Raw genomic sequence first — 23,543 nt, 5'->3', positions numbered from 1 at the left:
ACAGCCCTATTCTTCCTATTCTTAAACGTGCCCCGATAGATCAGAGTCCTGATTATGCTGATACTTATCGTTTTGTGATCGACCTGCGAGAAATCAACAAGATTGTTGTACCCCAATATCGTGTAGTGCCTGACATCACTACTATCCTGACTATGATTCCCCCAACAGCTAGATTTTTCTCTGTCATTGATTTGAAGAACGCTTTTTTCAGTATTCCCATACATCAAGATAGCCGTTATCTTTTTGGATTCTCCTTAGGGGGTCACAGCTTCAGATTTTGTCGTGCCCCACAGGGCTATACAGAGAGTCCTAGTATTTATAGCCAAGCGCTTAAACCTTTGTTGGATACATTAACCTTGCCACCCGTTAACGTTTTGGTGCAGTATGTGGATGATCTTCTCGTGGCCTCTGATACTGAGCATGGTTGCCGACTGGCGACGTCTGCCTTGTTACAACACCTGGCGGACCGCGGTAACAAAGTTTTGTTGTCTAAATTTCAATATTGTCGACCGGAGGTGACCTATCTCAAGTCATCTACTGTCGAAGGAGGGACGACGACTAACCCCTGATCGTATTCTAACCATATCTAACATGCCTGTTCCTTGCACGCAACGTGATGTCCGTGCTTTTCTTGGTATAACTTCTTACTGTCGCCAATGGATCCCTAACTATTCTCTATTGACTAAACCTTTCTTGCATTTAATGACTAAAGACGTGCATGAACCTTTACCTTGGACAGCTGAATGTCAGAATGCTTTTGTTGCTCTGAAATCTGCTCTTTGCTCTGCTCCTGTGCTTGGCACCCCTGATTACCGGAAGCCCTTTGTACTCTATGTGCATGAGGTGGACGGTTGCTCGCTTTCAGTGTTAACACAAGGATTTGGTGGTAAGCAAAGACCTTGTGCATACTTTTCGGCGGTATTGGATAATGTCGCCTGGGCACTTCCCAGTTGTCTGAGAGCCACGGCTGCTGTTGCTGTGGCGATCCGACAATCGGAAGGGCTCATCCTGAATACGGACCTGACAGTGATGGTGCCCTACGCTGTGGACGTATTATTGAACAGGACACAGACTCACCACTTAACTAGTGCGCGTCTTACGGGGTACGAATTGACCCTGTTTGTACCACACATTACTATAAAACGTTGTGTCACCTTGAACCCTGCTACGCTACTACCCCTTCCCCCGGAGGATCATAGTCAAGATATACATGATTGCATATTTCAGACAGAAGAGGAAACGAAGGGGCGGATAGATTTGACAGACATTCCTTTATGTGACCCTCAAGGGGAATTGTATGTTGATGGGTCATGTTTTCGCCTACCCAATGGCACTACAACTGCTGCTTATGTGATAACAACTTTGCAAACAGTAGTTGAGACGGCCAAGGTACCTTATCGATCGGCCCAGGCTGCCGAGTTAGTCGCACTACTGAGGGCTTGTGAATTGGGTGAAGGGTTGAGGATAAATGTCTACACCGATAGCCAGTACGCCTTCGGCGTAGCACATAGCTTTGGAAGATTGTGGGCGGAGAGAGGTTTCCTTACATCCCATGGACAAAAGATACAGAATGGTCAATTGGTGTTGAGATTGTTAGCCGCCCTGACCCTGCCCCAAGCTATAGCAGTTGTTAAGTGCAGTGCGCACAAAGCAATAGTTGATGATGTGGGTAAGGGTAATTCCTTTGCAGACAGAATCGCTAAAGAGACTGCCCAATCCAATACCACTTCCATGTTTGTAACAAGTTCACATAACGGGATGATAGAGGCGGAGGCATTCAGTAACACTATAGACAGCGTAAGAGAATTGCAATCAGAAGCAACCCCTGAAGAACTACAATACTGGCAAGAACAGATAGGGAAGCTGGATGACAATGGATGTTGGGTTGATCTGTCTGAAAGATGTAGGTGGCTGCTACCGAACGCCTTTGTGACTGCAGTTGTGTCCATGGCACACGGTCCGGCACATGTGGGAATTCAAGGCATTTGCGCAATCCTGGATCCTGTGTTGTATATTACCAACATTCACAGGACTGCGAAGCATCTAGTTCAAAATTGCGTGATCTGTCTACGGCATAACCCGGGGAGTAGCATCCCTGTTTTGACTGGTAGCTTCGCGCCACCCACCCTACCTTTTGAGGTACTACAAATGGACTTCATTCAGTTTGAACGGGTTAATAATCTTAAGTATGTTTTGGTGGTGGTCTGTACGTTTAGCAAGTGGGTGGAGGCGTACCCTACCAAGGAAAATACTGCCTTAGCCACTGCGAAGGCCTTGGTAAAAGAGTTCTTTCCCCGCTATGGGGTACCCCGGGTGATTTGGAGTGACAATGGGAAACATTTCAATGCCGATATGGTTAAACATGTTTGCAAGGGCCTGGCAATACAGCAGAAGTTTCATGCGGCTCGCCATCCCCAATCAGCAGGATTGGTGGAAAAATATAATGGAATCCTTAAATTAAAGCTGGCCAAGTTGCAGGACACCACAGGTCTAAAGTGGCCCGATCTCTTACCTCTAGCTTTACTATCTGTAAGGACCACTCCTCAATTCCGTAGTGGAATATCACCATATGAGGTGATATTTGGTAGACCCGCTAATGTATGGGGCGTGCCGCGACCACAATCCCTTAGAGACATCGAGTACCCTATGTTGGCAGACTACCTTTATGCACTAAAGATCTTCGTTCCATTCACCAACAGATAACAGCAGTGCTGCAGCCTCTGCCGGAGGGTCCCGGACACGGAGTGGAGCCTGGACAGTGGGTTCTGGTTCGGAACTACCAACGGAAATCGAGTCTAGACCCACGCTGGACCAAGCCTTTCCAGGTACTTCTGGCCACAAGGATGGCTGTGAAGGTCGATGGGAAGCGGCATTGGATTCATGTGTCTCACCTCAAGAAGGTCCCCCTTCCCTTGCCTGATGACCAGCGGGACCAAAGCGAGGTGTTGAGACACGAAAGCGACGAGTCAGCCGAAGAGTCACCTTCCCCGGACGCCCGAGGAGAAACGGATGGGCGAGAGGAGGGTGTTGAAAGTTCGGAGACATCTGTAAAAGGTAATCAGGCATCTGGGGTTACAACGGGTGACAAGAGAAGTCACACACCCAATCCTTTACCTGACCCCACTGTGCCTGTTCTTTTCATTAATCCTGGAACACCGGGTCACGTTCGCTATAACCTGCGGCCCAGACCAAAAGCAAAGATCCCAGGCTCAGGCTAAAGAATGAGAGCGAGAGATCTGAGTAGCCTCTGGGAATAAGTAAAAACACTGGACTGAACCCGTTGAGAGCTTGGAACTTTTTGATATTGCTCTGTTCAGAAAGAAGAGAGAGACATTGGTAGACCGGTGGGGCCCAGGTGGAGTTTTCCTTTCTTTGAAATTACCTGGAACAATAGGAGTCTGCCTGTGGGGCTCTATAACGGACACAGGAAAGAAGCACCCTCCGGCAGGTTGGACTGCTTGTAGATTTTCTGATTTCCCGAGCTTATAACTGGACTTTTAGTGAGAATGTACCCTTTTGGCCGTTTTGTCCCTGAAGAGGAGCGTCCCATAGTACACCGCCCTTTGCATCCACATTTGCCAATGTTTTCTACTTGGAGCTTGCGTGCCAAGATTGTTTTTATTGTCATAATAATTGTTTCATTAATGCTATGTTTAGGAATATTCATTTATCTAGAATTCCGTTATCCTGTACATACCCTGATAGCTACCACTCCCGTCCCCGAGGAGCACCATTTTCAGACTTTTGCCCCGCATAAAGAAAGACACCGCCAGACCTATGTAAACAATGCTTTCATTGAAATGTTGCACCAAACCCACAGTTCAACGAATACCATAAACTGCTGGGTATGTGGGCTCCTCCCCTCAGTAATGCACAAACATGATCTGTTCATTTTAATGCCATTGTCATATTTAGGCAGTTGTGAAGCATGGTTTAGATTATTGTCAATGATGTACGAACATTATGCTGTTGATGGACACCGATTTTCAGAGAAGGATTATGATTTGATTCTGGCCTATATAGAAAGACATCAGGGATTCACCCCAAACGCCGAAGGTTCGGACGGTACCCTGGATCCTACCGCTTGTATGAATGTATATACTGAACATGAGAATGACACCTGGTTAAGGGATGAGGTATCAGATTTCGTGTCCTTCAACTTTACTGAGTATTTTAGATATTTCCAGGAGCGAAATGTGTCAAATGAAAAAGTCTTCCCGGTCCCTGTGTTGAATAGCACATCCTCCTTTTGCATACATGGTACTGGCCATTTAGTTGTTGGTTACAGTAGATGTAACTATACCTATAGATTACAAACTTTTAGCAGCCCGCCTATACTCACCCCCCCGAATGTATATTTTGTATGTGGAGAAAATGCTTACACTTGGCTTCCGAGAGGATGGTCAGGTAAATGCTACTTGTCCTTCTTATATCCTCCTGTTTATATAGCACCTTCTGATTATCACCGGTCTCATTCACTGAACCGGCGAAGCTTAAACTCAGTAAAAACTGACGGAGATGCCACTGACCAGACTGATACCCCTGCCCAACATTTTGTCGAAATAATAAAGGGAGTTCTGCCTATGTGGGGACCCATTGTGACCAGTAAAGAAGTTACAAGACCGTCCAGAGTGGTAGAAGGAGTAATAAATACCACTGCTGGTATACTGACCAATATCACAGTCGAGCGTCAAGTGACCCGACTTGTGACGCTTCAGAACCGCCTTGTTTTAGACGTCATTCTAGCCGATCGTGGGGGAGCATGTAGAGTGATTGGCAGCTCCTGCTGTATATATATACCTGACTCCGCCCCCTCAGTCCATCTGGCCATACAGAAGTTACATCGGTTGGCATCCGAGATTCACACGGAGACCGGAACCTGGTCTATTTCAGGCTGGTTTTGGGATCTCCTTACCACTTGGGGTTGGAAGATCTTCATGTGCCTTCTAGGAATAGCAGGTTTTCTGTTCACTTGTTGTATCTGCATCTAATGTGGGCCCGCTTGCTGTTCCTATTGTGCCACCCAAGTCCGCCTTGCCTTACCCACTCCTAAAGCAAATCCCAGTAAGATGAATGCTCAACTAGTTCAGAAAGAGATACAAGACATAATGCAAATAGACGAGGGAATTTTCGAAGAATAGTTCCGTAAATAGCTACATAATGCTAAAAAGGGCCGTTCTGTGGGATTCAGGCCAGTATATAAAGTTAGCATAACGTATCTAGGGTTGTGTCTCCCTCAATGTACATAGAACTGCTTCCTAAGATGGCTTATTCTTTACAGTATCCTGCATGATGGAAAGGGCCAAAAAGCCACAGTTCAGCCATATTGGATCACGACTGACTAGGCCTAGGTCACGTGACTCTCTGTAAACACCATCTGTATGATTTAGCTTGTACCAGCCTAAAGACAGGGTGAATTGTATTTACGGCTGAGGCCCAAGGTCACATCTGCAGAAGGGAGTACTAAGCTAAATTCCTCTGTGCCCGAGACGAAAGGGAGTCACCTGGCCGACCTTCTTTGAACAAGATAGTAACCTTATACGGGCAGATGGTATGAGCTAATTTTAGGAGCTCTAGGACTAACTGGTACTTTTCCACTTGCAATGCTTTGTATGCTGAAACCGTAATGTATATAAGTGTGGTTCTGTCAAGGAGCCAGCGGTCTTCTTCGGCACACCTGCTGGGTGAGGTTCGATGAGGCTCCTCTATGTAGAGTCCTGTTGTGGCCAATAAACGCTTGAACCTTCTACGTTGCTAACTGCTTATTATTGACTTGATATTGCGGGCCACTGGTAAGTGTGGCACTTGGGATTACTATTAGATTACTTCAGTATACAGGTTTGTATATGGTCTACGTCCAGAAATTAGTGAAATGATAAAACAACAAGTACTGAGACATGCTAAATACTTTCGTGATGAGATTGAAGCAAAACAGCGAAAATTGAAAGAAAAGGCTATGTGGTCACAGGTAAAGGTAGCGGAAAGGCAGGAAGCACAATTGGTAGAACAAGCAAATAATACAGGAACAAGACAGAAATTTGGTTCTGGAAAAGGAAAAGGAAATTTTAACATAGACGAAGCTAAGAAGAAGTTCCAATGCCATAATTGCAGTAGGATAGGGCATTGGAAATCCGAGTGTAAATTTCCCCCAAGTACTAATAATGGAAATCCCTCATTGAATCCACAGGTGCAGATTGAGGTGAGTGGTCAACTGCAGCAACAGCAGCAGGTTCTTACACCACAGAATCAGGTGCCTTTTCCACAGAGCAGAAACACACAGAAGTATAGTAATGAATTGGGATTGTACGATGAAGAACAGGTAAATAAGCTGCCACGCGCTAGCGCTGTTTTGCAGTACTGGCTGCAACGCGATGAGAGTGACTCAGAAGAAAGCTATTGACGGTGCCAAAGGGAGGAAGAAGTGTGCGTACTTGGCACAAATCTAGAAGTAGACCAGACAGGACCATTTGTGGATGGGAAGGTTAATGATGAAAATATTACTTTCCTAGTTGACACTGGCGCTACTCGATCAACTGTTAGATCAGCTGATGTTAAGAATCTTCCTCTCCAAGTAGTTGGTGTATCCAACAGACAGATTAAAACTTAACTTACAGAACCAGTGAAAGATGGCATAGGGAAATTCTCAGAAATGCACCGCTTTGTTCTGTGCGATACTAGTCCTGTGAATTTATTAGGCAGGGACCTGCTGTGCAAAATGAATTGCACCATATTTTGTACTCCAGATGGAATAGCATTTGAATTACCAGATGATGATGTATTGTATAAAATGACAATAGCCAATAGAGAAAATGAAGCTGTTGAAACCTATGCTGTATCCAACCCTGATGAATTGCCTAAAGAATTGAAACAATCTGTAAAAGCGGAAGTTTGGGATTTCACTGAGAAGATGTAGGATTAATTAGAAATGTGGACCCAATAAAAACAACCGTAAAGGAAGGCATACGCTATCCAAATGTCCCCCAATATAAATTAACAACTGAGATAATTGAAGGAGTAACTCCTGTAATAGAGAAAATGATCAGACAAGGAATTTTGAGAGAAATAATGAGTAGCCCATGTAATTCACCAATAATGGGACTGAAAAAGCCTAATGGGTAATTCAGAATAGTACAAGATCTGAGAAAGGTGAATAAAATCGTTGTATCATGTTGTCCAATTGTACCAAATCCATCAGTGATTCTTTATCAGATTCCCCATGATGCAGAATGGTATACAGTGATTGATCTATGCCATGCTTTCTTTTCTATTCCATTGCACCATGACAGTCAGCAAGTCTTTGCATTTTGTTTTGGCGAGCGTATCTTGGCAAGGTGCCGAATCCCCCAGGGGTATACAGAAAGCCCCTCAATATTTAATCAGCTATTGAAAAAGTCTTTGGAAAGTCTAGAAATGCCCAAAAATTCAGTGTTAGTTCAATACATTGACGACCTTCTTGTGGCGTCGAAAACACGTGAAGCCTGTGAGGTAGATACTATAGCACTGTTGAATCATTTGGCAGATTGAGGGCTGAAGGTGTCACCATCAAAATTGCAATTCTGTAAGAAGGAAGTACAGTACTTAGGGCATAACATTGAGAAAGGACTGAGAAAAATAACGATAGGCAGGATCAGAATCATAAAAGGAATGAGAGCTCCCATGACCCAAAGAGAGGTGAGAATGTTTCTGGGAATAGTTGGATATTGTCGTCAGTGGATCAGCAATTTCTCTTTAATTGCAAAACCTTTGGTACGATTGACGAGAAGTGATGTGAAAGATCCCATTGATTTGACCAAGGAAGAATTGGCAGCATTTAAACGATTGAGAGATGGATTGTGTGAAGCGCCTGCATTAGGTATGCCTGATTATGAGAAGGAATTTGAGTTGTATTTCAGCGAAAGAAATGGATGTGCACTTTCTGTGTTGATACAGAAGCATGGGAAAATGAGGAGACCAATTGCATATTTTTCATCAATGCTCGACCCAGTAGCTGAAGCGTTACCTGGGTGTTTGAAAGCAGTAGCAGCTACATGTCGAAGTTTTGAGCAGAGTGAGGGAATTGTGATGGGATATCCATTGAAAGTGTTTGTACCTCATGATGTGGCGATCCTTTTAACAAGGAGTCGTACTCAGTATATGACACATAGTCGGCTGACTAAGTATGAAAAGGTCATATTAGGTGCAACTAACGTAAGCCTTGTGAGATGTTTAAATGTGTATCCTGCAACATTGTTGCCTGATGCTGAGAATGTGGAAGTCAGAGATGAAGCAGATCATGATTGTTTGGATGTACTTGATTTTTGCACAGAACCACGACCAGATATAAAGGATGTACCCTTACCAGAAAGTGATTTTGTGATGTTTGTTGATGGGTCTTGTTTGAGAACAGATGAAGGAGTGCTGAGTGCAGCATATGCAGTATGCACAGTCGCGGCAGTTTTGGAAGCATCCTATCTGAAAGGAGTAAAATCAGCCCAAGTAGCGGAATTAGTGGCCCTAACTAGAGCATGTAAGATTGGGAAACGCGTGAGAGTGAATGTGATAACTGACAGCCGGTATGGCTTTGGAGTTGTCCATGACTTTGGCCAACTATGGCTACAGAGAGGTTTCCTAACCTCGAGTGGAACTCCGATTAAGAATGCTGAAGTGGTTGGAAAGTTCCTTGAGGCGATACAGCTGCCTAGGCAATTTGCTGTTGTGAAATGTGCTGCTCATAGTCACGGAGGTGATTACATCAATACGGGAAACAGGTATGCAAATGACATGGCACAATATTGTGCACAAAATCAGAATCCTATCAATCGGGCTAAGGAAAAAGAAACGTTTTCTTGATACTTGAAGTTTACTAACATTGTGGGAACATGGGAAGAAGTAAGACAATTACAGGAAGAAGCAGGAGATGAGGAAATGAAACAGTGGATAAAAGCAGGATGTGCACCAAGAGATAAAGATCAGGTGTGGGTTTATCGAGATGGAAGGCCAGTTATGCCTGGTAGCATGATGTCTAGCATGGCACGGATGTATCATGGCCAAGGACACATCGGGAGAGACGCTATGATCAGGTCCCTGTAACAGACTGAGGTATGTTTTGGTTATGGTTTGTCTATTCTCCAGGCGGGTGGAAGCATTTCCAACAAGAAGAAATGATGGGATGACAGTGGCAAAGGTACTTTTGAGAGAATTCATCCCTAGGTTTGGGTTTCCAGTGACAATTGAATCAGACCAAGGAGGACACTTCCATAATGAGATCATAAAATTGATTTGTGAAGCATAAAATGTACAGCAGAAACTACATTGTGCCTATCTACCAGAGGCTTCTGGTGTGGTTGAACAAATGAATGGTATTATCAAAAATAGAATAGGGAAAATGTGTTTAGCCACAGGTATGAAATGGCCTGATGTCTTGCCTCTGGTACTCATGACTATTAGATCAATTCCAGACAGAACTACAGGGTTAAGCCCCCATGAAATCATCATGGGACGCGCCATGAGACACGTGTTTATACCAGTCAACAAGCTGATGACTATAACTGATGACATGGTGTTGGAATACTGTAAAAGCCTGGCTGACCCAGTTCATTCTGTGTTTCTTTAGGTTGGAGCGGATGCCACCACCCTTGAAAAGAAGCCAGCCCATGATCTGAGCCCAGGGGACTGGGTAAGGATAAAGGTTCACAGAAGAAGAAACTGTTTGGTCCCAAGGTGGGGAAAACCGAGACAAGTCATCTTGACCACGACCACAGCTGTAAAGTGTGCTGTACTGAAAAATTGGATCCATGCGAGTCATACCTTGAGAATTCCAAATCCAGTGGACAGCACAGAAAAAGAGTATTTTGGTGAATCAGAATCAAGTACTGAGTCAGATGAAGGAGAGTCAAAAACAGGAGAAAACTCTGAAAGGGGGAAACAGAACCAAGTCTAACACTAGTCCCCAGAAGTAGCTCTCTGAGAAGAAGAATGCAGATTTCTGATACCAGTTCAGATTCTGAAAAGGAACAAGGAAAGCAATATTCCAGGAAAGAACATAAAAAGATCAAAGAAAAAGACAATGAAGAGACAATACAAGGAATCAGTGAGAAGGAAGTACCAGATGAAAGATTGAGAGAAATTCCACCTGAAATATCCAGTTTAAGTGAACAAGGGACAGGTACAGAGAGAGAGGGACAGATTTCTGCGGAAGCCTCTCGAGGAGGTGTAGGGAACTGCAACATCCAGTTTGGTGAAGGGACAAGTAGTCAGCATGAAAATTGCGTGTCAGAGACTCGATGAGGGACAGAAGTAGGGCAATCAAAACAAGTGGTGGAAAAAGAGATTGTTGAAAAGAAAAAGCAAGTTGAGACAGAGTCTGAAGAAAGCGAAAACGAAATATCTGAAGGTCGATTTCTAAGAAAGAGAGCTTGGAGAAATTAAAAGAATGACAAAGGGAGTAATTTGAAAAGAGCTGCAAAAGACGAAGTCTGGCCAAATAAAATAAAGAAACTGAGGTATCGACTGACACAATTAAATTCACCAAGGGCTGAACAGGTGAATGAAGTGACGAGTCAGGAGAAATCAAAAGAAGAAGAAACAATTGTGAATAAAGAAAGCAAAAGAGTAAGGAAACCTAACCAGAAGTATAAGTCACCGGAATGGATGTACGTGGCTCTGCCTGAAAGAAAACAAGAGGCAGATAGTCAAGGAAATCCAGAGGAGACTGTACTGAAAGTGGTTGAAGAAGAGGAAGAATCAGAAATCCTGAGAGTTCTCTTATCCGACATTGGGGAAGAAGAAACAGAAGTTCAGGAAATTCTGTATTTGGATCACAAAAAGGAGGCAAAAGATGATGAGATGCCAAACTGAATAGATCAAAGAAGTTGCTGATGAAGAAATAATAGAATAAGACACAAAGATAAAACTGGTAGAACCAAGAAGGTTTAGAACCTTGGGTTAGAAAACTAGTTGTGAAGTAGAAGAGGCTAAGTCAAATGACACGGTCCAATTTTAGCAAAGATGGCCAACATAGATAGTAGCAAAGGTAGATGTACATTCCTGAAAAGATGGTGTAAAATGTTTTGTTGTTGTACAGGATTACTAATGCTTTTATGGAGCATACTTGCCCTTTTAATTTCCTTTAAGGTTACTATAGATACACTAGAAGGACATAGTGAGAATAAAACAAATGTAGGGAAAATTCCAAAGGTAGCACCAACTGTGATAGATAAAAATTATTTACATAAAGATAGGTCTATAACTGATTTTTCTAACAATGTGTTTTCAAAATTGTTGTATGAATATGTAAAGACAATGGATGTAAGGGACTGCTACGTCTGCATGCAGTTACCTGCCTCTGTTTCAGAAGGAGTGACTTATCATCACCTTCCAGTAACATATGGAATAACATGTAGTGTAATAGCTAGCTTATTTTATCAGACAGGAACATTAGAATATTATTTTTCAGATGTAGATAACATTTTCGCACAAGTGCCTGCAATTAATAAACTAAATAAGGTAAAGCCTGCTAAGGAATTAGGTGAATTTTTCTTAGAAACTAAAGAACTAACATTAGAATCCATATTTAGTTTGAAGAAAGAGGAAAAGACATTCTTAGACATGGTTAAAGAAAGGAGACTGAAAATGCAAAGAAAGGCATCTGAAGGAAAGGTTGAAAAGACAGTCTGGGATGTAGAAATGGAAAAACATTTGAAAGGTGAAGCTAGTCCAACTATGGCTTTAGATTGGCCTCAGAAAGGGAAATGTTGTATAAGAAGGAATCAAACTGTTTATGATAATTACTTTTTAGGTAACAGTGAGTGCCATGATACATACCAAATCATGGTTGGATGGGGATTTAAAGGTGGAAGAGATCCAGTTTTCCCTGGATTATATTTTTTCTGTGGGAACAGGGCATATTATCGTTTGCCAGACCATTGGTATGGCACATGTTATGTAGGCCTGGTATTTCCTAAAATCTTCCATATGGATAGAGGAGAAGATGGTGTACATAGTTTAGGTAATTATCTAGTATGTAGCAAGAGAGAATCTTAGACAGAAATTGTGGGGACATTTTTGGAGCATTGATACCAGCAGTGGGAATATCTCTGAATGCAAACAAAATTAGAAAATTATCAACTGTAGTGGATCGCTTGTCAACAAGCACCGCTTGAGGATTCTTATTGGTAAACACTGAAATAGTTGCCATGCGTGCTATGGTAATGCAAAATCGACTTGCCCTTGATATATTATTAGCAAAAGAGGGTGGAGTCTGTGGAATGATGAAAGTTCAACACTGTTGTACGTACATTCCGGATGAAAGTAGTGATCTAAAGATTTACATGAAAAATATTACAGAATTGCATGACTAAATTGTACCACTGGAAGTTGAAGGTGTTTGGGAAAGGATTGGAAAGAAGATATCAGCTACTAAAAATGTCTCAGTTAAGATAGGTAGTACATTTATAGGTAAAATATTGTTTATACTAACATGTGTAATTTCAATAATATTAGTGATAAGATTAGGTTGTATTTGTTGTAAAAATAATAAAACCCAGAAAAGATAAAAAAGAAAAAAATTAAGGAGAAAAGATAAGAAACAATATGGAGAATTTGAATAGATAGAATTGGAAGAGTGGAAGGAGAGCATGTATAAATCAGCGAAAAGAGAAGAATTAGGGGAAGCTGAATTATGAATAAGAGCAAGAACACATTTAAAGAATTTCCATGAAGGGAAACACAAACATTTTTGATAGGTGTGGGGATAGAATCACCAAAGGGGGGATTGCTGGAGCGGGTAATGCAAAATTTTGTATACCCTCCCCATTTGCATGTTTATACTAAATAGAATAATTAATTAATTATAATCATACTAATTGTTTGAAGTGAGAAGTACTAACTAACCTTATTAATAAATGAATTACACGTGGGATTTGCATTTGCATGGCCTAATTAATATGTAAATTAAAATATGTACGCATATTAATATTAGAGAAATTAGAATATTGCATGTTATATGTTGCTTTGTGAAGTAAATTGTAAGTCGCATTAAATAGTAAGTATAATTGCTTTGATTGTCGCTACTATGCTAGATAATTGCTCACACATATGGGTATTAGAAAGGGAATAACATTTTATTAGCCACTTTTATGTTTTAATTACGATTTGTGTTTCTTTTGCTTAAGTTGCCCATTTCGGCCTAGTTAAGATGGCTGAACGAGACGTTGAACGTGGCTGCCTTGACAACACGAGGTTCTGGGCGAACAATGAACTGTCTTTAAACCGGAACCAGCAAGTGCGATGAGTTCATTACACCGACACCCTGAGAACTTTACCCCGCGACCCCAAGTCGACCAATCAGAACTTTCTAAAACCCCGTTCTTGATACTTTTTGACATTATTTTCATTATAAAAGTAGGTAGGGAATTGAACAAAAAAACTTGCTCTTCTTTGACGAACTCAATTTCCTGACGTTATGCTAACGGAGAGGACGGTGACGCTGCAGGACGGCTGTTTCCCTGAATCTTTGACGGACTGAATTGCTGCCCAATTTCCTGATGAACTGAACCAATTATATGGTCATAGATTGACAGGTATGCTCCTTTGGTCTCAACCCAATCTGTGGGACTGTAGCGTGCTGCAGGACAGACAACCTGATTGACTTAGAGGACGACATTTAGCCAAAATAGGTAAATATGGTAAATTGCAGTTTTGAATAACATTTCCTTCCAGATTTTAATTAATTGAGATAAAAGTTTAATTATTGATCATCTAAATGAGTTGTGATGTTTATTCATGAGAAATATTCAATTCAGGAGGTAAGAAAGGGAATTAGAAGTTCACCTAAACACGCAACTAACACAGATCCATCGTGTCACATGGAAGGGATATTTAGAAAATATGGTATAGAATATGTTAAAGCATAGTTATGTAAATTCATTGTTTCTTTAGGTTATAAGGTATTCCTTTCATGTCAGTGTTTGGAACAATCATCTTCCGGGAAAAACAGACCAGTGAAGTGTGAATGTTGGTGTTATGGGCCCCACCAGTGAATGTATTGATTGAATGTGATAGTGAGATCTCTGGTCTGTGATAAAGGGAGGATTTTGGATTCCACGCTGCAACACGTGTCTTGGTGCCAAATGAGACCGCAGGAAGGAGTGCCTGATGAGTGTGCACTCGGAGTCGACGTGAAGTCCCTTCAGCGTTGTGTGCGGCTTTGTGCCAGAGGAGACCCAGAGGGTGAGGTGGTAAACATGGACCCGAAGTAAAGCAATCTCAGAGGAGTGGGGCACATGTGCCCTGCAGCCGCGCAAGACTTTCATAACAGTCGTGGCCCAGCAACCCCAGAGGAGCTGAGCTGCCAGGCTGAGCCGCTAAGGCCCATTGAGGAAGTTCTACATGGAAGGCCCAGTTTGTGGAAGGAAGAGAGGAGAGTGGGGTCACGCCCCCAGGTAAAGTGGAGCATTGCCTGGGTGGGGTGAGGGCTCGGAAGGACACTTTCTCTACCTCTTAGTTCTTCAGGCAACGTGAGACATTGCTTCGGCTCAGGTTGGGGCCCATACTGACCAAAGGAGTGGCAGTACTGAGGCCCGAGTGAGAAGCTGTACTGAATGTCATCATTGATCCATGTGGGGTGCAACTTTTATCGAAGAGGCTGACTCTCGTAATACACATTGCCAATATTGATGCTAACGAACTGCTGAACTGTCTTATGATGCCAACATTATTTCAGCATAACGAAGTACACAATTGTAGCGCTACGCATTGCATTATTTCTCCCTTGCAAAGTACAGGGTTGTAGCGGCCCGCATTTAATTTTTTCTTCATTGCAAAGTACTTGATTGTAGCTACGCATTGCATTATTACTTCATTGCAAAGTACACGTTTTTTGCGGTGCACATTGCATTATTTCTCCCCTTGCAAGGTACCGGGGTGTATTGTTACGCATTGTATTATTTATCCATTGTGCAGCACAGGATTATATTGTTACGCAGCGCACTATTGTGTGTTCATTGCAATGTGTTTGATTCTAGCATTTTAGCATTCTAGCATCCTTTTAGCGCATCAGATAGACCTCTATAAAACAAATAACTTCTCAACTTCAACTTCAAAATAACTTTATTTGGTTACTATACAAAGTAAACCATAAAAGCACAAGTCATGAAAATCTAATTAAAACAGTCCTTGGGCGTCTTTTGTACATAATATTATATCACAATTGATTTCCGTAGTGTAAATACATTTTAATAAAGAACATTAATCGAGGCAATGGTAAATTCATTGTCAAGATATTGTAGTGCCAGAAATGCTGGACGGCATTGTCTCAGTCCCTGTCTTTTTAACTCTAGCATAATACATCTTTTTCTAGGAATAAGGTAAAATTTACAAAAAAACAGGATCTGTAAGGAGGATTGTGAGGAAACGTCGTCACATGGGCATTTACATAAGATTCTAGACCAATCGTTACATTCAGGGAAACTTAGGGCTGTATAAATTATATTCAATCTAAAGCGCGTTAACAGAAATCTCTCATAATCGCTGGTGACTCATAAAACATATGGTTGAATGTTTTCAAAGGCCAGAGTAAGATGATGTGACTGGACCGTTGATTTCTTCATTTCAGACATAGATCTCATTTCGCTCAAGTACCTCATACAACTAGCCTTGAGATTGTTTCTATTCAAATTACACATGGTGTATGTGTCCTTATAGTATTCTTGATGTCCCAGACAGCCTACATTTTTTTAAACATATTCCAGCCATCTGATGTGTTTTACACCCTCCAGCCCCAAAATGTCTTTTAAAATTTGACGATTAAAAGCAGTCTCTTCTGTGGTCAACACACTATGCCAGAGAAGGACTGGCTGGATCTTAATCACATCCTCCAAGAAGGGCAGACCAAGTTCATCATGACAAGTAAAGTTAGATCTACTGTCGGGTAATGATAAAAGGAATGTGTTTTCTACCGTCTGTAATAATTTTACATTTGCGAAGCCCCATATACCCGCTCCGTAAGTGGCAATCGCAACACATTTCGCTTTATAAATGTGAAGCAATTCCCCTGGTGATCAATTTCCTAATTTTCGGCTAAAATTGGATAACGCCATCACTGATTTGCTGAACAAAAGCCTTCTTAATCTAACTGCCCTAGTCCAAGCCTTGCTTGATCAAATAAAATCCCTAAATAAGAAAAAGTTTTGGTACTCTCTGAAGCCTTGCTGTAGATAAAAATACTATTACTCTTTTTAGAAGACCCATTGCCGCAGTTCATGGTAAACGTTTTGAACAGTTTATAGTCAGCCCCCCAATTAGTTAAAGAAGTAACTAACCTTTGAAGGCCTATAGGTGTGCGGGCCATAAGGACCGCATCGTCTGCATATAAGATTGCAGGTGATGCAGCGTGAAATCCAAAATCCTCCCTTCGTCACAGACCAGAGGTCTCACTATCACATTCAATCAATACATTCACTGGTGGGGCCCATGACACCAACATTCACACTTCACTGGTTTGTTTTCTCGGGAGATGATTGTTCCAAACGCTGACATGACAGGAATACGCTTTAGTCTAGGAAACGATAAAATATATAACTATGCTCTAACATATCATATACTGAACCTTCTAAATATCCCTTCCATGCGACGCGACGGATCTGTGTTAGTTGCAGCTTTAGATGAACTTCTAATTCTCTCTTCTACCTTTTAGTTTGGACATTTCTCATGAATAAACAACACAACTCATTTGAATGATCAATAATTAAACTTTATCTAAATTAAATGCAAATCTGGAAGGAAATGTTATTCAACCCTCAATTTACCATATTTACCTATTCTGGCTAATTGTCGTCCTCTAAGTCGATCAGGTAGTCATGCAGCACGCTACAGTAACACAAATTGGGCTGAGACCATAAGAGCGTACTCGTCAATCTATGCCCATATAATTGGTTCAGTTCATCAGGAAGTTGGGCAGCAAATCAGTCCGTCAAAGATTCAGGGAAACAGCTGTCCTGTAGCATCACCGTCCTCTCCGTCAGCATAACGTCAGGAAAAGAAGTTAGCAGCGAAGCAGCATCCAACCTCACTATTCTACCATATTTTATAGTGATTTCAATGTCAAAATGTAACAAGAATGAGTTTTTAGACTGTTCTGATTGGCCAGTCAGGGGTCGTCCTACAAAGTTCTCATAAAGTTTAGTCCATGGTGTCATCACACTTGCTGGTTCCGGTTTTTAAAGACATTCCATTGTTCCCAGGTTTCTGGCGGGCTTCCAAGGATGTCCTTGATGGGTACAGTCTGGCTAGGGTCAAGACGAGGCCACTGTTGCTGGCGTTGGCGCAGGCGCACTTCACCCAGAACCTCGTGAAGTGGTGACTGTAACGTCGAGTGTAAGAGGCGGCCATTTTGTGTCAGGCCAGAATGGTCAACTTAAGCAAAACATTATATTGAACATTATAATTAATACATAGAAATGGCTAATAAAATGTTAAACCCTTGCTAATACCCATATGTGTGAGCAATTATCTAGCATAGTAGCGACAATCAAAGCAATTATACTTACTATTTAATGCGACTTACAATTTACTTCCCAAAGCAACATATAACATACAATAATCACATTTTTCTAGTATTAGTATGCATACATATTTTAGTTTACATATTAATTAAGCCATGCAAATGCAAATCCCACGTATAATTCATTTATTAATAAGGGTTGATTTAGTAACAATTAATACGATTATAATTAATTGATTATTCTAATTAGTATAAACATGCAAATGGGGAGGGTATACAATTTTTGCATTACCCGCTCCAGCACAGGGATAGGGCGGTTAGCTATTAGTGGTAAATCGCTGCACTCCTTGATCAGGCAGGTCTCTAATTCGTTTATATACAATGTGAATAAAAAAGGAGCGAGGACGCAACCTTGCCTAACACCTTTCTTTACACTAAAACTTTTTGTACAATCCCCGTCCTGTCCATAGCATACCCTAACCCCTGAATAAAGTTGCCTTAAAAAGGAGATCAAAGAAATATCTACCCCCTGCCCCTCTAAAATCTGCCATCATTTTTCATGAACGACGTCATCAAATGCAGCTGTTAAATCGACCAAAGTTAAAAACAACCTTTCTTTTCTAGCATGCGTGTATTTCTCCAATAGAATATGTAGGTTCAGTCCCTGTTCAATTGTCCCCCGAACCTTACTGAAACAGTATTTTAAATCACGAATAACTCCTTTCTCCTCTGCCCATCCCTGCAATCTTTCTAATATTATCCGTCCTATAATTGTCACGGTTGAATCCAATAAAGAAATCGGATTTGCTCTATCTCCCTTCTTAAAAATGGAGATTATTGATACCAGGTCATTAAAAATCCCTTGTTGAAACATGCATTAAAAACTTGAGTTAAAAGTGGTCCCCATAAATCCAGATTTGATTTAAATAGGTCCACTGGTATCCCGTCCGGCCCCGGGGCTTTACCGCTACAGCTTGCGTTTCTGGCGGCATTGACCTCACTCAAAGTGATATCCAGAGATAATTTATTAAAAGAGGGGGAGGTCCAGGGTCAGTCCCTTTCTCCACACTACTCTGTTCAACACTAGTTTGATTAGTATATAACTTTTATTAGTGCGTAATCCACTCCGATTCGCCTATTGCAATTTCTATGGTCGCTTTTTTGTGCTCAGACAAGAAAGGCGCATTAACCGCCTTCCAGAAGGCAGAAGGATCTCAGGTGATTGAGGCCTCACGCAGGGCATTCCGAGCCTCCTCTTTCAGTTTTTTCTTCCTATCCTTCACGGCCCTCTTGTAGGTCCTCCTTGATTCCCTAATGAGCTCCTGGTCTTTCACCCTAGGATTTAGAGCATGTTTAAGTTTAGTATGAGCTTTTGTATATTGGGAGTCAAACCAACCCTCACTAGGTGTGTTATTCCTTCTTGCTTTAATGTATAGTGTATCCTTTATTTCGTTTATGATTAATGAAATGAAATGATTAAAAAATTCTCTATAATTGCTTGTTGAGAGGACATCTTGTCAAGGCACAGATAAATCATGTGCTTACACTTTGAGACAAATTTTGTGACAAATACTTTGGGGTCCCCCCATCTGAAAGCATACCCATTTTGTCTGTTTAAGGTGATGTTCGTCAAATACTGAGGGCAATTACCCCTCAGATGAACATCTTTTTTGTTTAATAACACATCTATGCTGTGTGGAAAGTTGTCACTAACAGCACTGTCATGGGTATTAGAAGCAGTAATGCATGATGAATGCCTACATGTGACCAATATATAGTCAATTGTAGAAAAGGTACCTCAACCGTTGAATGTCGGTCGGAAGGGGACCACAGGAGCACATAAATCATTTGAGAAACCCATATCATAAGCAAACAAAACGTCATTCAAAAGGTCTCCATGGAGTGTATGAGGGAAGTGGGTGAAACCGGAACCTTTTTCATACATAATACCGCAAACCCCCTTAGTCTCCCTTAGACAGATAGGGGAATTAAAATCTCCACCCCATATAATCAAAGCATCATTAACTGCGTAGTAAAATAGATTATGCAGTTCACTATTTAATTTACGCAGCGTGTTCTCCAGTATTTCCGGTGGTACATTATTATAAAAATGTATCAATGCTATACAAAAACACTGATCCACATTTAAATGAATCACTTGATAATACCAACATGAGACGGTCAATTTAATTTTCCTCAAATTCAGGTAGTTGGAAACATATGTACAGAAGCCCCCTTTGGCTCTACCGTGAGGAGATCTTTTCGCTGGAGTCTAAAATGTTTTATAACCGCAAATGTGGATAGGATCCTCTAACCACGTTTCCTTAAAACTGAAGACCTCATATTTATTTACAAAATCACCCCAGATATTATTACTCACTTTAGACTTGAGCCCTGCCACATTCCAAAAAAGGAACTTACAGTTATTTTTCTTGGTAATACCCTTATTCCTGTATCCCTTCAGCCTATCCACCCCCAACGGGGAGTTAGGTTGTGTTTGTACTGGCAGGGGTAAGGTTTGCGCTACCAAAGTGTCTGGGACTATGTCCATGGTTACCAGTGTTTTTTCCGACGGGTCTCTCTCTTGTATTTCCTCTAGTAAATTTCTGGCTCGTGGTGCTAGCAAATCCTTGTTAGGACCAGAATCTACACTATTCAGGATTCTCACCTGAACTAGACCCTCTATGCTCAGTCAGTCTCAAAACGGTTATGTGTTTCGATGTTATACTGATTTCTAGGTGTCAGTGTATGAGGTTCCCAGTTTCTTCTTACGTTGTTACTCCAAATAGGTCAATAGAAATACCCTAAGGGAAAAACTTTGATTCCTTGTCCTAGCTCAGTTTGGTCTCCTGCTCTGCTCAATAATAGTTTTACAAGGCGAGGGGTTTTAAAAGTCAAAACAACACAGTCACCTGGAAAGGTTTTTTTGCCTCTGCCAACCCAACCTATTCTCCTCACCATCTTGAACTCCCCAAACAACTCAGTTCCAAGGCCCGTCCTGGTACTAAGCAACCTTAGTGATTTATTCCTTAGTACTTCCCATGATTCTTTTTTCTCATTTTCTAATATTGGGACGTTAGCCAGCACCAATATGAATGGTGTGGCCGCTCATGTTAAGTCCAATTATGATATGTGCCTTCCATTTACCATATCTTAGACATTATCAGTAATAGGGCTGCGCAAAGATGGGATCTTAGCTGATGGAATAGTAGTTGGGGGCACCCAAATATTTATTCTGGGTGGCTGTGACAGTATATTAGTTTTTCTGAGTCCTGTGTCGATAAGAGGATCTGCAGTGCGAGTGTCAATTTTAGGCTTTGGACAACCCAACTCACCGACCTGTTCACTCGGTTTGTGGGGGGAACTCCCTGCCCATGAAGTTTATCCATGCATTTCTCTAAGGTCGACTCCATTAATCCGAGTCTAGATGTCAAATTATTCATATATTCTCTAAGGTATGAGTCTAATACCTCCAGCTTAGCTTTTAGTTTACCCACTTAACTCTGAGTGCACGCATTGGAGCTAAGTATTGATTTTTCCCAGTTCTCAGATATTTGGGACGTGACCTTTTTTGCGGTTTTGTTATTTCTTATAGGGGGAGATTTACTAGCATTTAAATTTACTACCTTGAGCGATGGGGGACAAATATTGGGGCTCCTTGGTCTCTTAATCGGCGGTTGCGATTCATAATCATGTTCACTACACGATATATGACCTGAGATGTTTACCACACAGCCGCTTCTGACCAAATTACTACTGTGGGCTTTGGTTGAATCAATAAGTCTACCCCCCTCCTGAAATGCCCCCCTCCAGGCCCGTCTTCAATGCTTCTGCGACAGTTGAAATTTTCCGTTCTATAGCTCCCACAGCGCCTGTCAGATAATTTAAAAGGGACTGGCGAGATTGCTCCGCAGGTTTTGCCAACTTTTTGTTCTGTGTGCTTGTTAGTTTCCTCTTTCCCATAATTTAAATTAAAATAAAAATACCGATCAAAAAACAAAAATAAAAAATTATACAGAGAACAGTTTAGATGTACAACAAAAATGAATAAAAGATAAATATTAACTGTCCAAAATAGACCATGTATCAGGAAGTCAAATTATCCGTAGTTTATATTATGCTTCCGTCTGTCTTCCTTCACAGGAATAATGGTACGGGCTCGAGTAAGTCAAATAAATATTCAAAAATCAATCAGGCCCTGTAAGGTTCAGACACGTTGCACAATACCTTTCCAGCAGTAGATGACAGAGATGTGGCCCAGCCCGGCCTCTGTTGGTCTATGACGGGCCAGTCTTGGCCTGGTCTTCGCCCGGGCCGAGCCTGGGCACGTCCCGCACGCGTCCCATACTGCGGGTCTGCTGCCGAGGTTTTCAAGCCGGGAACAAAGTGCGGTGTGCATTTGGGCCAGGGACAGGGGGGAAAGTCGGCTGTTGTCCTTTGCGGTCTCCCGCCGTCGTGGGTCCCCAGACGAGGTTTTCAAGCCCCTCCGGGGGCCGGGAACAAAGTGCGGTATGCGTTTGAGCCAGGGACAGGGGCAAAAGTCTGCTGTTGTCCTTTGCGGTCTCCCGCCGTCCCTTGGACGGTGGCCGAAGTTTTAAAACCCCACCAGGGGCAGGGAACAAAGTGGGGTGTGCGTTTGGGCCAGGGACAGGGGCGAAAGTGTACTGTTGTCCTTTGCTTTCTCCCGCCATCGCAGGACCGCGGCCAAAGTTTTCAAGCCCCTCCAGGGGCTGGGAACAAAGTGTGGTGTGCGTTTGGGCCAGGGGCGAAAGTCTGCTGTTGTCCTTTGTGGCCTTTATGTAAAAATGGCAAGGGAATGAAAGGGAAATGACTAGGTCATGCGGAACCCATCGACAGTGGGTGGCATGGACCCATTTTATTCGGTTGATTACTCGCACCACAGTCCTGGTAGCCAAGAGCACCTGCTCAGGGCCGTGCCACCTCGGGGCTAGGGAGCTGGCTCTCTGGAAGGACTTTGTAAGGACTTCGTCACCACATACTTTCCAGGCCGTCGATCATGGCCTTTACCCTGCGACCTGTCTGGAAGCGTTTCCAGAACCTGATGTGAGAGGATTTGAAGGCATGTCCGAAGTTTCCGCATTCTCACTGGGTGAGCAGCCTTGAACTGAAGGGTCATTAGCGGGGACCGGTGCCCAGGGAAGGCACGGGAAACTGAATTCTCTTTTCCATTGGCAAATTAATCTCTGCCACTAAATGTTTGAAATTGGACAAAAAGAATAACAAGTTATTGATACCTTGTTTCAGACTCAATTATTTATTGGCTATTTCAAATCGCAAAGGTGCACCAGTTAGCAACAAGACAAAACAGACACATAACAAATTATTATGTCCGTGTTCAAGTACCTTGTTTTATTCAAAATATTTTTAAAAAGCCACAGCCGACACGTTTCGTCCAGAAATGGACTTCTTCAGGGCATAGAAACAACAACGGGCACTCCTGAGAAAAGTAAGTGTCAGAGTGTCCGAGGGAGGTGAGTATTACGAGCAAAAATACAAGAGTTTGTTTCAGCAGGAGTTAATAAAACGGCGATAAATGCTTCTCTTGGAAGCACGATAAAGTCAACGTTATGATAACCCCAGCATGAGTAAATCCAAAGTTCTCACCACAATAAGGTGGGCTGAAAATTAAAAGGACATTCACCCGATCCAACCTCGATAAGGCTGTAATCCGACCTGGGGGAACCTCCTGCAGAGGCGGTAGGCTGTGGGCTATTAAAGGCTACCAGTGAGGTCACAGTACTGATTTTACCACCCACTAAAGTATCCCTTTCAAATGTGCCTCAGACCTGCCATTTCAGCTTGAAGTGCAGTAATAATGTGCCCATTTGACCTGTTGAAATAAACCTTTTGCAAGGTCTAAAACGTCTTTTTTTTAATACACATTAGTCATTGCTGAGGTGAGCTCTAAATAGCCAATATCAAAGGGTGCATTATCTTTAAAATATAGGACATGTGGTATAAGGTTTTACTTGTCATAGTAGTGGAACATTCCTAAATGTATTGTTTAATGCCATATGGCCTCTCTCTCCCAATGGGAAACGGT

This window comes from Triturus cristatus, chromosome 5_2 (assembly GCF_964204655.1).
Source record: "Triturus cristatus chromosome 5_2, aTriCri1.1, whole genome shotgun sequence".
Taxonomy (NCBI): Eukaryota; Metazoa; Chordata; class Amphibia; order Caudata; family Salamandridae; genus Triturus; species Triturus cristatus.
This window is presented reverse-complemented; position numbering follows the sequence as displayed.